Source organism: Trichechus manatus, unplaced genomic scaffold, assembly GCF_000243295.1.
Source record: "Trichechus manatus latirostris isolate Lorelei unplaced genomic scaffold, TriManLat1.0 scaffold00076, whole genome shotgun sequence".
Lineage (NCBI taxonomy): Eukaryota > Metazoa > Chordata > Mammalia > Sirenia > Trichechidae > Trichechus > Trichechus manatus.
The window spans coordinates 12,530,572-12,544,954 of NW_004444012.1; the positions used below are offsets into that span (position 1 = coordinate 12,530,572).

At 38.1% G+C, this 14,383-nt stretch overlaps 1 protein-coding gene across 8 annotated transcripts in view; it reads left to right on the plus strand.

Moving 5' to 3' along the window:
• Nucleotides 1–5,138: 5,138 nt before the first annotated feature.
• Nucleotides 5,139–14,383, plus strand: part of CTDSPL2 (CTD small phosphatase like 2) — a 102,039-nt gene continuing 92,794 nt past the window's right edge. For 6 of the 8 annotated variants that reach the window (XR_002824756.1, XM_023735224.1, XM_023735227.1 and 3 more), the window contains exon 1: nt 5,168–5,316. The gene's annotated coding sequence lies outside the window, so the exon portion shown is untranslated. Of the gene's footprint in view, nt 5,317–14,383 lie in introns of all 8 variants that reach the window. The other 2 variants (XM_004380702.3, XM_023735225.1) reach the window with 2 other exon arrangements.

The following is a 14,383-nucleotide window of genomic DNA, read 5'->3' on the forward strand; positions in this document are numbered from 1 at the left end:
AACGTCATAAAACAATATGTGGACTACTGTTTCATGGGAAACTATTTGTTCTGTAAGCCTTAACCTGAAGTACAATAAAAAAAAAAATTGAATAAAATAAAACATAGTGATGTTACAGTGACCATGAGCTATTTTAGATAGATCAGAGAAGGCCTCTCTGAGGAAATGGTATTTGAGCTGAACCTGACTGCCATGAAATTTCAGCCATTCTGGGATCTAGGGGATGCCATTTTTGGCAAAGGGAACAACAGCACAGAAGCATTAAGACAGGAACACGTTTGTTATGTTTGAGAAATGCTAGAAGACTGTTGTGGCTGGAATATAGTGACTGAGGCAGAAAGTGGTAAGATGAGGTCAGTCATTCTGCAAATATTAATTGAACACCTACTACGTGCCAGGCACTGTTCTAAATGCTGAGCATGTAGTAGTAAAGAAAACAGATAAGTTGCCTGCTGTCAGAGAACTTTCATTCTAATGAGGACAGATAATAAACTGTAAAAATAAAATCATTTCAGCTAGCAATAAATGGTAAGAAACTAAAACAGTGGTTTAGTAAGAGTGCCTACTTTATAAACTGGGTGGTCAGGGAAAGCCTCCGTGAGAGAGCAGTGAATAAGAAGGAACCAGTTTCACAATGATCTGAAGGCATGACGTTCCAGACATAAGGAGTAGCAAGTGCAGAGGTCCTAAAATGAAAATGATGTTGGCATGTGTGCCTAGACTGTAGCGAACAAGGGGGAGAATAGTGGAATGAGATGTTGGAGAGCTAGACAGAGGCCTGATTGTAGATGGCCTTGTAGGCTTCAATAATGGGTGTGGATTTTATTTTCTAAGTGCAATGGTGTTTCTGTAAGGATGGTCTCAACTTTTCCAACTCTCCAAGCTTCCAAATAATGAGGTTTTCAGTCAACTGGAACATTACAGTTGTGTGGCTAGGGCGTAATGAGTAAGGGGGAGAAAGATGAGGCCAGAGAGATATGGAACTATATCAGTACCAAAACTGAAACCAAACCCATTGCTTTTGAGTGCATTCCAACTCATAGTGACCCTACAGGACAGAGCAGAACTGCCCCGTAGGGTTTCTAAGGAGCAGCTGGTGGATTCAAACTACCGACCTTTTGGTTAGCAGCCAAACACTTAACCACTGCATCACTGGGGCTCCAATATCAGTACAGGCCTTGTAAAAGGAGTTTATATTCTAATATTCAGTGGAAAACCATGGGAGGGCTCCTCCTTAAGGAGGAATGTGCCATGATCCAATTTACATTTTTTAAAGGATCATGTTGGCTATGTGTGTAGAATGGATTGTGGAGGAAGCAGGTGGGATAAGAGTGGGAACTCTGAGACTAACTGGGAAGCTACTGCATTCATCTAGGTAAGAGATGGTAGATGAAGGTGGTAGCAGTGGAGATGGAAAAAAGTGGACATATGGATTGGATATAGGATGTGAGTAAAAGAACCAAGGAGGACTTCTAGGTTTTGGGGTTGAGCAATTGGGTGGATAAAGTTTCCATTTACTGATTTGGAGAACATTGGGGTCGGGGGGAGGGAGGTGGTTTACGGGAAAAATCAAGAGTAGTACTTTGGTTATGCTAAAGTTAAGATGTCATTAGACATTCAAATAGAGGTGTCAAGTAGATTAATGTGAAAAATAAGGGCTGAAAATAAAAATCTGATAGTCAGTGGTAGACAGATGGTATTTCAAGCCATAGGACTGGATTTAATTCCCAGAGGAAAGAGAATAGAGAAGAGGGACTAGGACATTGCCCAAGACCACGCAAACAGGATCAGCCAGGAAAATAGGAGAATAACTAAGTAAATTGATTTTATGGAAGCCAAGGAAAGAGTGTGTTTCAAGAAATTGGGAGGAGGTAGTTTATGGTCAGAGAAGTGATCTTTGGATATGGCAGGAATGACAGAATGGAAGCTGGATTAGTGTGTTGAAAATACGGTAGGTGAGGAAGTGAAGACAGCAAGTACAAGCAACTTTTGAAAAGTTGTGCCGTAAATGGGAGGAGTAAAGAGGCAATTGCTGAAAAGGAACTTGGAATCAAGGGAGGATTATTATTTAAAAATGGACAGTAGAGCATGTTTGTATACAGATAGATATGATCCAGAAGTGAGGGAAAAATTGATAATATAGGTAGTAGAGTGCTGTATGATTTGGGCATAGGATCCAGAATATGAGAGGCCCTTGAATTACGGTAGAGACACTTCATGTAGTTTAACAGTAGAGAAAATAGAGCATGGATACAGATACATATTTGATGGTGGGATGAGAAGATTCCCATCTGATTGCTCCCATTTTCTCAAACTAAAAGGCAAAGTCATTAGCTGTGAGTGAGAACAATGAAAAGGATGTTGGAGGTTTGAAGAGAAAAGGTATACTATAGTTATTTTACAGAGTGGGGAGTGCCAACATTCTGGGCATGATTTTGTGGTTATGAATTTCAAGTAAGACCAACTGAAAAAACTAGGCATGGGCCAGATGGTATGCAGCCTTGTAAATCATGGTAAAGGTTTGGATTTGATTCCTAAATGTGATTTAAAAAAAAAAATTATTGGAGGGTTTTAAGTAGAGGAGTGACTGATCTGATTTATATTTTAAAAATATCTCTCTGGCTGCTGCATGGGGAATGGATTATAGAGGGAAAAGAGCAGCACACTGTGTATTAGGCTGTTGAGCAGTTCAGGTAAGATGTGGTAGCTAGAAGTAGAGGGAAACAGTGGAGACAGAAGTAGTAGCTTTATTTTTTGGTCAGAGATAATAGTTATATATACAATGGTAAATGCAATTGTAAAATTAGTCAAAACTAAGTAGTTGTATTTTTTTCTTCTCAAGAGAAACTACATTAATGCAGGGCAAATGGTCAGGATCTTGTCCCGAATCAGTCATGCAACTCAATACATGAATGCTCAACTCAATATATAAATGCTCTATGTATGTACTGGACCAAGTTCAGTTACTGCTACTGAGCCATAGAGAGAAAATGCAGAATACAAAATACACAGGGAAAATGTGATGTAACTTTAAAATTATTTCTAAAATACTTTATGTCACTGTTTTTAAAAATCTTAGAATTGTGTGACTTTTTGGGTTCTTATTTGTGCAATCATGTAAAAAAAATTGGTAAAAGAAGATTTGTAAAACAAACAAAAAACTTTCCATACTTATGAGGGAGGCAGTCACTTCTCATAATGGCTAACCTTGGAAGCTTCCATTCCCCCACGTGTCTGGCCCTATAGCTCCAAAAAGACAGTCAAACAGTGTGACATTAATACGTTCCCATGAGGAAAGCCATTTGGGCCTTCGAGCCCCTTGTATGATTTTAAATTTTCTACTAGCCATATTTTAAAAAAGTAAAAAGAAACAGGTGGAATTTTGATATTTTATTTAACCAGTATATCCAAAATAAGTGCTTTGAAGATGGCATATTTTACTTACAAGAGTGGAGGTTTGAAATAACTACTTCTTAGATCTTTTTATTTTCAGAAATATCTCCAATTTTTACCTAATTTACAAACAATTATGGTAATCAGTGGGGATAACTGGTTTACATTCTACTGCTGTATAACTAGTAATTATTTTTGATTTCCAATTAGCTTTTCAGAAATCTTATTTTGTGGACTACTAATTCTGTGGCTGTTCATAAACTGGCTCTCAGTAAATGTTTCATTCAGAGCATTCTTGTACTGGAAAGATTTAGTACAAATGATGAATCTATAGTATATAAAGCTTTCAGAAGACAACCTACCTGTTCCACACATTGAAATAAAAATAACTAGATTCACAAGGGTATATCTCTGCTTACCTCTCAGCCTCATCTCTCGCCACTATCTTTTCCCAACTCTTTTCTCCCCGGCGCACAGAACTACTTCCCCAGCGGCTAACGCAATCTTGTCTTCGGACTTTTCCATCTGTTGTTCCTCTACCTAGACACTCTTCCCTCACCACCAACTCTTCCTTTAGGTCTCATTTAGATGACATTTCTAGAAAGCCTTCGCAGACCCCCTCACCTGCACCCCTCATGTACTCCTACAACGCCTGTTATTCCACTCCTCCTAGGCATTTTCTCACACTGTATTTAAATTTTCTTCTTCAATAGACTGTGAACTCTGGGAAGGCAGGGTCTGTGTCTGCCGTGTTCTCTGTTGTATCCCTGGCACCTAGTGTAGTCCTTAACGCATTGTGCTTTTTCAATATTTCTTGATCGAATGGTGAGAATAGCCCGGAGTTTTACTCGAAAGATAAGGCTCTTCCAACCACTAGGTTTGGTTTTTTGATATTCCAGTAGGTCTACTCTGATACTGGACGCTCTGAATTGATTCATTTTCAGCCCGTGAAACCGACTGTCTGCTGACCTAGGCCTGCGAGAGGGAGCCTATTTGTCTGAATGATCCCAGTTCTCATCCTGCAGAACCACCGTCGACATCGCGTACAGCAGAGAGCTTGGATTTGCAGGACAGATCCATGAGCAACTGCTATGCCCGCTCGGCAGTGAGCTAGAAAGATGACCCTCGGGGGCCCACTGGGAACCCATGAAAGGCGAACGACTCGCCTTCCTATAACCTTGGTACTACTCTCCACTCTACCTCCTCTAACGCGCCAAGCCGTTAGTCCCGCCCCATCCCACTCCGGCTCCACCCACCTGGCGCGCCCCCAGTAACTAAACCCTCGCCGCCTGGGCGCGCGCGTTCCTAAGCCCCGCCTCAAGGGCCAGGGCGCGCTCCCCCTCCCTGCTCGCCTAAACAGTTCCGTTAGCAGCGGGAGAAAAACCGTCCTTTGGGTCCCCGCCTCTCCACTCCCAACGCTTTAACTCCCTACTCCCCCTGCGACCACAACACAGCCAGCTACGGATGCCCCTAAAGCACAAATATCCCCCACACCCCCTGCGTATCCTGATAGGTTTTGTCCTTGTTACTCCCTCCGGTATTAAGGCCCTGTTTTCAGTTTTTGTCAGGAATTTAGACTCGAGTGTCTTCCGGCGGCAGGAACTCTTAACGCTGTTCACGGAAGCAAAAGCTGTTTTTTTTTTTTTTTTTTTTGCCGCTGTGGCCGCCTGCATTCCTTCCCTCCCACCTCCCGGAATTGCGGCGGGAGGGGGAGGAGGAAGTCAAAGCGCCTGCGCGAAGAGGCCGCTTTCCATCCGGGTCCCCGTCCGTGCGGTGCAGCAGGTCGGTAGGCGGGAAATGGCGACTGGCTGAAGGATCTGGTTGTGTTGCTGCTGCGGGCTAAGCGGGAAAGACACCACACATTGCGCAGTCGGGACCATCGCCGGAGCCTGAGGACACTTACTTTTCTGTCGTCACAGTTAGGTAATCCCCCTTGTCCAGACACTGCCGCTGCTCCCAACCTCAGTCCTCTCCTTCCAGGGCCCTCTGCCGGGATCTCCTCCCCTTCTCAACCGGGTCCTCCAGCGGCTCTCGCGCTTTGGTAGGCATGCACTATTGCCGCCTCGAACGTCCACTGTGTGGAGCCGCTCTTCTCTGGCTTTCCCCTGGGAACAGAAGGAGAGCTCACTTCCCGCCAGCTTTAGCTCTCAGGCTGCGGCCTGTGTTATGATTTCTGGGGTTAGATTTCACTTTACTACCCACCCCCACCCCGATCGCACGTTCCGAGTCCCAAACCCTGTGATCCCTCCCGGTAATTGGGTTAGAAGATCAGCTTTTCTAACCGTCGTGGTCCGACTGATGTTTGGGGCATTTCATTCTTTCTGTTAGGATGCTTTTAGGGGGGCGTTGCTGTCTGTATCTCAGTTTTTATAAGCACCTTTTGAGGGTATGGAAGGAGGGATTTCACTAAGTTCTGTTTATCTTCTGGACTGTTAAAAATGTTGAGTTGACATTGTTACTTTTTCAAGTCAAGAGTGGTAGTAAAGAACGTGTGGAAGGTCTCTGGTTGCGATAGTGGTCAATTAAAAGTAAACCTTACTATCCTTAGTGTTCACCCCGCTTTCTTTGGCTATTAAATAAGGGCCTGTATGGATGTTCACTTTTACATTCTTGACTAGAATTCTGTGGTAAATAATTACACAAGTAAATCGTGTTTATTTACTTCTCACCCTAGTGGTGGTTGGGTGTGTGAATGATGTTAATTAAGCACTTTAGAGTCCTTTAGGGAAGCCTAAACAGATACTGCTCGTAAACTGTCCTAAGATCCTGAAATGAAATGTACTATTAGGGTGTTCCTCCAAGGCAGGAATTTATTTTTCTGATGCTAATAAAGCATTACCAAGATTACTGCCCGTCATGGGTATACAAATTAGTGACTGGAAATGATAGACTTATCTGTGTAATTTTCAGACTGTAGATTGCTTATATTCTGTTCTCCTCATTCTTTCCCAAGTTTTAAAATTTGGGTCGTGGTCCAGGTGCTGTCCTTATAAAAGCAAGGAAATGGCAAGTTAAAGCTAATTTTTTTCATCTTTTATATATATATATATATATATATATATATATATATTGCAGACCAGTCTTGTTCTTCAGAATTTGTTTTTCAATCTTTTTGAATTTTGGAGCCTTTGTAGTTTTTTACCTAATCAAATTAAGTTTCAAAAATGTGTGTGGTTCATGTAAAACATTAGTTGATGTTTATCACTCAAAAGCTTTCCGCTCTCTAGGATCAGCTTAGAGAACTTCACTACTGTTAGGATATTAGGATTAAATTTCAAAAATAGGAATACACAAACATCATTATAGTTCTCATTTGATGGACTTTGCCCAAGGTCATAAAGAAAGTCAAGACAAAATGTAGTATGTGAAGGAATCTTTTAGGATTGAGTTGAACTTCATGCTTTTAGAACCAGTAGATTGGAGGTAGGAAATGGAAGTGACGGCATGTTGGATACTTGCTGAGTCAATTGATTTGAAAAATGGGGCCAAATATGTGGCTTATAGGGATCTAAAATGAATTTTTGACCTTGTGTAGGCTTTATCTGTATTTCAGTGTGCTTTTTGGGTAGTTGATCAAGCATTTATGTTTTTAATGAAATTTTATTTAGAGGTAGCCGAGTGAGCATTGTAGATTATGTCTTCAGCTATCCTCTCAAATCGTTGAGTACTACATTTATTCAGTACCTGGTCTCTGTAACACACATCTAAGTATGGGTTGAAAGAATGTAAAAGCTGTAAGTGGTGTGGTCCTTAATCTTTGTGATATTGCAGATGGAAATCCCAATCGAATTGTATAGAAATACCAAGAAAAGATTGATCTGTTTTACAGTAGTCCGTTCTACATAGTGTTTCTTGGGCAGTTCATTTGAGTCAGTAATGTTATTCTTTTTCCGCTGTTAAGAAATTAAGAATTGGGGGAGTTTTGTTTTCCTTAATTCATCTAGCTGATCCTAAGTTTGTGATTTCTGGTTAAGAGGTTTTTTCCCAAGATTATTATATAACAGAATCCTTCTAATGCTGGTTAAAGAAACTTGGACCTGTTGTTTAGAAATTATATAGCAGACTCTAGTCTCGTAATTAGAGAATTAATTACAGATTGAGTAAAATGGTACTAAATTATCTCAGTTTTAGTAGACTGATTTGGATTAATGAGATAATAAAGTAGTTTGCCAGAATTTGAAATAAGTAATACCTAATTATATATGCTGTTCACCAAGTTACTTGTGAAAGCATAAAGTAGAAATGACACTTTAAGTTACATGTATTAAATATGTTCAGAGAACCTCTTGTGCAGTGCTCTAAATGATTTTTCTGTTAGGTTAAAAAGTTATATGATATTAACTGGATTGACCACAGGGGATCTTTTGCTCTATTTTGAAGATGTGAAGATTTAACAGATATGGAAGCTATGTTAGAACCATACAGTTGCAGCTTTGGTTTCCAACTTACTTGACATTTACCCTGAGCCATATATTTAAGCCAGACATGTATTTGCTACTGGTTGAATAATGACATTAAATTCTAATTTAAACTGTTTTAAATTGTAATTGGACCTACATTACAAATAGGTAAACCAGGTGGTTGGTTTAAGTTGAGATTTGCCAAAGCCTAACTTTATTTGTATCAACTCCTGGGTGTTACGGAATTCCTTCTGAAATGTCCAATATAGTTTAAAATCACAATTTGGAAACGGATAGTGGTGATGGTTGCACAGCATGATGAACATAATTAGTGTCACTTATACATGTGAAAAATGTTGACACAGCAAATATTTTGTTATGTATATACCTCCCACAATAAAAAAAAAAAAAAAATCACACATTTTCTGGAAGAGAAACTTTAACCTGCTGTCTTTTATTGATAACATTAGCACAGATTAGTTTATCAAATCAACTTGCTGATACCACAGACTGGTGAGGGTTTAGAGGCAGTGAACCATAGGAGAGATGTAGAATATAGGGGCACTGCCTAGGCAAGACAGACATGGTGGGCGAGAGTCAGAGTGAGAAGCTTGGGCCTCTTTGGGTCCTTTGGGAATCTTGTGAATCTGGCAGTAATGAGGGGTGGGATTTGAGTGTGGTTCCAAGAAGAATTGTAGGACATTAAGAACAAATATGGTTTATAGTTTGGCCAACCCTTTTGTTTGTTTAAGGAACCCTGGTGGTGCAGTGGTTAAGCTGCTAACCAGAAGGTTGGTTGTTTGAACCCACTGCCTGTTCTGTGGGAGAAAGATGTGGCAATCTGCTTTGAAAGGATTACAGCCTTGGAAACCCTATGGAGCAGCTCTTCCCTGTCCTATAGGGTCGCTATGGGTCAGAGTCGACTCGTCGGCAGTGAATACGGGTTTGTTTACCTGATTTCTGTGCTTCTCAGTTGGTATGGTATTTTTAAAAGAATAATAGGAAACACTAAAATCCCTTTTTCTTTTTTCTTTTTTAAAAAAAAGGCGTTGTAAAATATTTACAGAAAAAGGCTTTTAACTTTAAGTTCACAGTAAGCCAGTTGACTGTATTAAAACCAAACCCACTGCCATAGATTCCAACTCATAGCAACCCTCTAGAACTGTCCCATAGGGTTTCTAAGGCTGTAATTTTTACAGAAGCTGACTGCCACATCTTTCTCCCGCGCAGATGCTGGTGGGCTTGAACTGCCCACCTTTTTGTTAGCAGCCAAGCACTTAACCACTGCGCCACCAGGGTTCCTGTTGACTGTATTACTTGTTGCTGTTGAGTCTATTACGACTCATAGCGACCCCACAGGACAGAGTAGAACTGCCCTCATAGGGTTTCCAAAGACCAGTTGGTGAATTTGAATGTCAACATTTTGGTTATCAGGCAAACTCTTAACCACTGCACCACCAGGGCTCCTGTTGACTGTATTAGAGACCCCGTATTTTATGGTATACACAGGCTTGTGTATTAATTTAGAGAGATTGAAAAAAAGGGAGTGTATCTAGATTAAACATGGATCATCATTAATACTTCCACTTGGGGTTCTAGCAGTGAGGCTTTCATAATAACTATAATGATTTTTTTAAGAAGCCCTCATGGCACAGTGGTTAAGTGCTCACCTGATAACCGAGAAGTCAACAGTTTGAAACCACTAGCCACTCCATGGGAGAAAGATGTGGCAGTCTGCTTTCATAAAGATTTACAGCCTTGGAAACCCTATGGGGCAGTTCTGCTCTGTCCTTTAGGGTCACTCTGAGTTAGAATCAACTCGATGGCAATGGATTTGGTTTTTGGATTTATAATAATTTTTCAGACTAGGAAATGATTTACTGCCTTGGTTAAAGAAACAAAATAGTGTACTAGTAGAAGACACTTTGAGAAATATTTGGGATTAAAATTTAGTAATAACAGCTTGTATAGTTTTGGAAGAATTTTTTTTCCTTTGGAATAAATACATTGAGAAATTGGAGACTAAAAAAGCAGGGAAGTTGTTAAAAATGAATAAGAGGAAGATTAAGTCCCTGTTAGCAGCATAACCTCATATTTTAAGTTATTCGTGTTGACCAGTTAATCTTTAAATAGGAATTTCAAAAGTATGTTTTATTAAGATAGGCGTAATTACTTGTTAAACAAAAATATCCAGGGTATGGGTATATCTTTTTAGTTGAGAAAAACTATGATTATTTGCTTTAGTAATAATTGCTTTCTTCCTAGTATTCCCCAAATATGTATGATTATCCTGTTAAGTTGCAAATAAGTAACCTCTCACTGACCTTATACGTACCTGCTTTGATATATTTTGTTAAATTAAGATAATTATATAATCCTTTAATTTTCTTATGTACAGATAAAAAATATTCACAGTTACGTTTCAGATGATCATTATGCATTTTTCCCCTATTGGGAATGTATTTTTTTTTTTTGTAGTAGTAGTAGGAGCGAACAAGAAGACCTTCTGTTAAAGAATTATGATTAAACCAAATCTTTGAGTATTACAGCAGTGAAACCTTTGAGAGCCAGAACTCAGCGGGACTGTCTTGTTTTTCCAAGTCTTGCAAGTTTTCCTCTTTTGACAGGATGCAGTCTTACCGCTTTTCTATCACTCGTTTTAGTGGAAAATATTTTATTTTTCCGTGTCTGACAGGTTTCTGCCTTACACAGGTTCCAGCTTTCGCATGTTTTACTGTAATTTAAATTAATTTGCTCTTCAAAAACCTTGTTTTTCTCTTCTCCTGTCTCCCATGTAGTTTATCCCAATCATATGGATTAGTTTTTCCTTTGTAGGTAGTGTTAAAAATAGTGGGAAATTATTTCAGATGCTCAGTGCAGTTTTGGACAGAGGCCATGAGTTTTACTTAATGATTTTAAAGGTTTTTAGTTAATAACTATTTTTCTTCTTTGTTAACATCTCAGACATCTCACTGATTATTTTACTATTAAATCTGTGTGTTCTGATGGTTCTAGATTTCTACTAGCCTGAGAATAAGCTTAATATAATATTAATTTCCTTTAAATAGAAATTTTTAGCAAAAGGCATATAAATAAGTACTTACATCTCTTCTCTTGTCCACTCTTAGGAAAACTGTGCTGAAGTTAAGTTCACTTTTTTAGTCTTTACAATTTCTTTGTTAATGTACCCAATAAGTACATTGTAACTTGTTCGTATACAGGTGGCCCTAGCAAATTTTTTAAAAAGTGTTGGAACATTCCATAGAAAGGATAGTAGTATGATGAGAAATGATAGCCTGAGAGTGTCACATTTTCTAGGAGCTTGTTGAGAAAAAGAAATTAACTGTGGTACTCTCAGTTCTTAGGAATTCATAATCTGTATTCTTGATAAAATAACACATTGTGTTATAAAATTTTATTGGTATAAATTTTCTTACATGAAATAGAATGTTCTTTTTATAAGATTCTTAAATCGTATTTAGGGAAGGCAGTTAAGAAAAGTCTCCAAATTATTGTTCTTTTAAAGCTTAGGTTAAAGAAATAAGTATTTTCATTCTGTCCGTAACAGATATTGATTTTACCCTAACGGTCTTTCTACTAAGAATATACAAGATTTAAGTTGGTGTGCTAATGGCAGCATTTTAAGACATATATCTGAATGACTGCTTTGATACAGATATTTTCAGTGATTAACAAACTAAATAATGCCATCTTTTACGAATGATTTTATATTTTTTCAGAAAGCTTTTTAGTCATCAATAACCCAACAACCCACATATCATTTTGTTTTTTACAGAGAAAATTAATTGATTATTGTTTAGAAAAAGCATTCTTTTTTTGTTCATGAAGAAAACTTTTTTTTTTAAATTGCTTTGTTGTGGTAAAAATATATATAGCAAAACACTTACCAATTCAGCATTTTTTACATGAACAGTTCAGTGACATTGATTACATTCATGATATGGTAACATCACTACTATCCATTTCCAAATCTGCAGTTGAGTTTTAAAAATTATTTGTTGGCTGTTTGTATTGTTTGTTTTGAGAATTGTCTGTCTTTTTAATTTTTTATTGTACTTTAGATGAAGGTTTACAGAGCAAATTAGTTTCTCATTAAACAATTAATACACTTATTGTTTTGTAACGTTGGTTGCCAGCCCCACAACATGTCAACATTCTCCCTCTCTCGACCTTGAGTTCCCCATTACCAGCTTTCCTGTCCCCTCCTGCCTTCTGGTCCCTGCCCCTGAGTCGGTGTGCCCATTTAGTCTCATTTTGTTTCATGGGCCCGTCTAATCTGTGGCTGAAGGGTGAATCTCAGGAGGGACATCAGTACTGAGTTAAAAGGGTGTCCAGGGGCCATGCTCTTGGGGTTTCCCCAGTCTCTGTCAGACGAGCAAGTCTGATCTTATTTTATGAGTTAGAATTTTGTTCTACATTTTTCTCCAGCTCTGTCCGGGATCTTCTGTTGAAATCCCTGTCAGAGCAGTCGGTGGTGGTAGCCGGGCACCATCTAGTTGTGTTGGCAATGAAGAAAACTGTTAAGGAGGAAAAACCTCCATAATTTTATCCACCTAACTCAGCAACTTTTTGATTTTTGGCATAATCCCTGTATATATATTTATAATCCCTGTATTTTGACTTATGTTTTTGATCATTTATTATATTTAGTTGTCTCTAAAAAATCCTACAATATTAGTTAATAAAAATAGAGAAAATCATACATCATAAGTAATAATGACCCAGAAAGACCACCTATTTTTTTCACACATTTTGTTGGGGAGAGGATGAAAAGAATTTCCTTGTCTTGGAGTTAATGCTTTATATAATAATCCTCGACTGATTCCTTCTGCCCTTGTTGACTTTTTACTTTTATTAGATGATAGGTGGGAGGGGCAGAGAAATCTCTTCCTTCTCTGGAGTCATTTAATGAAAACATAGGGAAGTAGTGGAGAGTAAAAATGGACAATTGCAATACCTAAAGCTGTTGATTCCACATTAGTCAAGCTAGAAATATAGATGCAGTGAAAATAGATGCTGCTACTTTTGAAAATGTCCTTTGGTGTCAGCTAAGGCAATGACTTAACTTTTTCTTTCATGAATATAAGTTTTAGTATAAATTGAGTAGTGATTCCATTTGTAAGGTAAAGTATAAGTTAATAGACCCACAGAATTTTAAAGCTAGAGGGGACCAAAAGGGTTATCTAGTCCAATAACATCTTTATTTTATTAATGATGAAAGATTCTGAAGACTTAACATGTAAGTTTGTTGTAAGCAGGATGCTTCAGGATTTGTCTGTTATGGGGGATGAAAACAGCTTAGACCAATTCATGACTTGTCTGCCATTTTGACAGCTCATTATTTATTTATTTTAGGTAAGATTTACGTGTAGTGATGCACAGAATTGATGTCCAGTAACTGTTTTTTACCATTGAGAAAATGAACTAATAGAATGATTGCATGACCTAATCGTTGTCATACAGCTAACTAACGATAGATTTAAGACTCTTACCTGAGTTTCTCACTCCTAGTCTTGAGGTCATTCCTCTGTTAACTCTCTCAGGAGCCTACTCTAGAACCTTCGAATTTATAATTTATGTATACCTAAATTTTACGGGAAAACCTGGACTTTTTTGCCTTTAAAGTTTGATTTGTGATCTTTTTATAATTTTCTTAATATATTGTACCCACTTTTGTTTTCCTCTTCATTTGGGGTGCATCAGTCTATCATTTCTTACCTTCATTCAGCAGACATTTGTCTAAAAGAGAGCACATTAGGTTAGTCCTAGGTAATTTATTAAGAATTCTTGATACACAATGTGCTATTTTCTGTTCATGTTTTGATAGAAACTCGTGCATTCAGGACCTCAATACCAAATTATCAAGTGATAATTTGTATCATTGTTATAATCTTGTTAACACAAGAAAATTTGCAGCCCTAATTGTTTGCCTTAGATACTGCTTGGGATCAAGGTTTTGTGAAGAGGTTAGAAATCTTTTTTTTTCTTTTTTAATTGTGGTAAATATACAGGTAACAAAACCCTTGTCGTTTCAGCAGTTCTCACATATACATTTCAGTGATACTAAATATGTTCATCATATTCAGTCATCATCACTAACCACTGATGATGAAAATCTTATGAGGAAGGAAAGTTTTTTGGGCCCCTTTTTATGAACAGGAATTGATTATTGCAGTGAGAATTGTTTGTGTTTCAGTGACATAGTTTCTTCCCTATTCTTTGTCTCTTTGAGAGAAATGAGAAAAATTTTGATTCAGTTCAAAGATTCAGTTATCCTGTGTGCCAAGGTACTGGAGTTATAGATCAGAACCTTCAAGACTACTCTTTTTTTTTTTTTTTTTTTTTCGCCATAATACACATAGCCAAAGATACGCCATTTCAAAAATTTTTTTTACATACACATTTAAGTGACATTGACTACGCTCTTCTAATTATTCTGTTATTCTCACTTACGATGAAGGCTTACAGGACAAAATAGTCTCCCATTTGACAGTTAATACAAATGTTGCCCTATGACAATGGTTAACAATCTCACAACACATCAACAATATCCTTACTCTATTTTGTGT